General features: G+C 41.4%; 1 protein-coding gene across 1 annotated transcript in view; it reads left to right on the forward strand.

Moving 5' to 3' along the window:
- The window catches only part of LOC308317544 (fibroblast growth factor receptor 1-A-like), a 64,954-nt gene extending 62,056 nt beyond the window's left edge, over positions 1-2,898 (forward strand). Inside the window, exon 17 of the mRNA XM_080766631.1 lies at positions 1-2,898. This exon is cut by the window's left edge and continues 2,025 nt beyond it. The gene's annotated coding sequence lies outside the window, so the exon portion shown is untranslated.
- The last annotated feature ends 333 nt before the right edge of the window (positions 2,899-3,231 follow it).

Raw genomic sequence — 3,231 nt, forward strand, 5'->3', positions numbered from 1 at the left:
TAGTGGCCGCTCTATTTTAAGGACGCATAATAACACGAGCTTTATGCCTAACGCCGACCGTTCCCAGGTCACCGGAACTGGAGTAGGTATCGTCTTTATTCAGACCATCTTACCAGCAAGGTGCTCCCTATAGGTGCAACTTCCCGTAGACGGCCCGTTCATCCAAACTGAAACGTCCTATTTCATTGTATTAAACAACATCAAACTCGCCGACATTGCAGCTGTTATACGGAAAGCTTGAATTATCGTCCTACTGTCTGCGACGTGTTTGTTTCATAAAGAATCCACCGTAGACATGTTATGAGCTACTTTCTGTCAAGAAAGTCCTTGCAGATGATTATTTCTTATTATTTTCGCAGATAGAAAGAGGATAATTCAAGCTTCTCGTAGGCTACAGCTGCAATGTTGACGAGTTTGACGTTTTTAATATAATTAGAGAGGACTTTTCTGTGTGGACGAATGGGCTGCCAATGGGAGGTTGCACCTACAGTAGGTATAGCACCTTGCTCGCAAGATGGCTGCCGTCTGAATAAAGACAATTGGAGCCGAGCATTATTGTTTTGGTAGAAATCACAGTGTTATGTGGCTCTCACAGTGTTGTACATATTCATAACATTGTGTAACAGTGTTTTACAGTACTTATTCATAACATTGTGTAACACAGTGTTGTACATCATATTCATAACATTGTGTAACACAGTGTTGTACATATTCATAACATTGCCACCAGTGTTTTTCAGTATAACAGCAATGCACTTAACCTCCAGTTGAGGTCCGGTATTACAGGGAAAATACCTTTTTTAAGGTATATATTTTAGGAGTGGGGGTTCATATATTTTTTCTTTGAAAGAAAAATAAAGAGTTTAATAATGTCACTACACGAGACATTGAAAGAAGTGTACACACGTGTGCGAACTGTGCAGAGGACGGATCATTTGACATCCAGAAAAGGAAACAAACAACCTTCTTATGAATCAAATGAATGAATATTGTATAACGTGAGGGACAGTCGGAGACTGACGGTAGGATTGTACAAATGTATCCGATGCCACAAACAATACGTTGACTATCCACACGCGCCCACTCACGACTCACGAGTCACGACTATACATCTGTGTGTTGTTGTTGTTGTTAACCACAGCAATCAATCGATGCAGATATGGATCAACAATGTCTGAATACCGTACACACAAATACAAATCCCATCTGATCTCTCGCAAATGGCCGTGTGGCTCTGCAGTGACGTTCAGAGAGAAATCCCATTTACCCATTCTGACCTGAGATCAGATTCATACGAGGTTTCCACTGGACAACACACTGGTCTGATTAACCCCTTCTGACCTGAGATCAGATTCTAAAAATTGTCAGTCGTTCTTCGATTTTTCAAAAAATAGCAGACCTACAAGCTCGTAGCGCGCCACTCGGTGGCGCGCTATGAGCTTGTAGATCTGCTATTTTTCAATAGCTAAAGCATAACATAGTGCTAACACCAAAATGGGTTCCCGTTCAGAATGGGTTAAGAGGGCACTTTTGAAAAAAGAAAAAAAAAAGAGTGAAAATAGCAGATCTACAAGCTCACAACGTGTCGTGCTGCGACGCATTGAGAGCTTGCAGATCAACTATATTTCCGGGGGCGCAGCCCAGCACTCTTTAGCTATAGTGGAGATGCAGGACGGTGTGACGACAAGACATGGATTTATAAACACTATTTGTTCAGCGCAAAATGCTGCGTTCACGTTCAGGAGACTTCGTGGGGGAAAAAAGCAAAGGGCCGGGGATGAAGCCCCCTTTGATGTCTATGTGTACACATGCCTGTGGGATCTGGACAGTCTATCGTATTACAGCCAAATTCCAATACCCCCAAATCTCGGCCACTCGCTCACTCACACTCGCTCACTCCAGCATGGTGGTGCTACAGTGAAATTGGTGACCTGCTGAAATATGTGACAATCGTGTAGACATCGCTGCAGTTTGTTCATTATTATCAAGAGTTCAACCTATAGCGGTATTCAGGCCACCGATTTAAAGATCGACCTCCATGTAAGTTGTGTGAAGTCCACACGATGGTAACTTATTTCGGCAGGACACCGATTTCACCATAATTTGACATGATGGAGTGAGCGAGTGTGAGTGAGCGAGTGGCCGAGATTTTGGGTATTGGAATTTGGCTTATGATCACATTAACAGTGTGTGATCTGGACAGTCTGTCATAAAGATCACATTAACAGTGTGTGATCTGGACAGTCTGTCATAAAGATCACATTAACAGTGTGTGATCTGGACAGTCTGTCATAAAGATCACATTAACAGTGTGGGATCTGGACAGTCTGTCATAAAGATCACATTAACAGTGTGGGATCTGGACAGTCTGTCATAAAGATCACATTAACAGTGTGTGATCTGGACAGTCTGTCATAAAGATCACATTAACAGTGTGTGATCTGGACAGTCTGTCATAAAGATCACATTAACAGTGTGTGATCTGGACAGGATAAAGATCTCGTTGGAGAAACAAATAGAGTTGCCTGCATTATGAACAAAGACTCACCACATCTTCCCCTGAAAGTTTGTTTTTAGTTTTTGATGGCCGTGCATGAATGATGAATCTCCTGCATGCCTTTACATTATCTGTTACTTTTCTGGACATTTCTATTCTGTTTCCCCATTAGGATTCTTGGCTACTGTGCTGTACTTAAATGTATTTACGTGTGCAAAGGTGTTTTGTTGAAACGGAATCCATTCATCTAATATGCTACCGTGGTTCCATCTTACGTATACGTCTCTGTGGTAATAGCAGCTAGTTGCTCTGCAGAGATGATCCCTGACATAATTTACGTTTAATAAAGGATCAATGCTTCTCTTGTTTCTCAATAAACAGATCATATATCCGTCTCTGAAGCTTGTCAAAACACGACTGGTCTGTTCTTTGAAGAAAAACTAAATGTCTGAAAGAAAGACAACCCAATGAATGCAGGCATCACTTCCTGTTACAGATCAACTCACTGAAATCAACCGTCTCTTTTTTTTTTTAATATATATTTCTTATCCCATGATTTTGTAACCCATTTTTCACCCCTGTGCCAATCATCTACTACAGTGATACTCAACCTCAGGCCCGCGGGCCACATCAGGCCCGCGGGACCATTATGACTGGCCAACCAATGAAAATCTAAAAAAAAGAAGAAAAGAAAATCTGGAAAATGAAATAAAAATAAATAAATCTGAATGAAG

The sequence above is a fragment of the Protomyctophum bolini genome, assembly GCF_963924005.1.
Source record: "Protomyctophum bolini genome assembly, chromosome: 6".
Lineage (NCBI taxonomy): Eukaryota > Metazoa > Chordata > Actinopteri > Myctophiformes > Myctophidae > Protomyctophum > Protomyctophum bolini.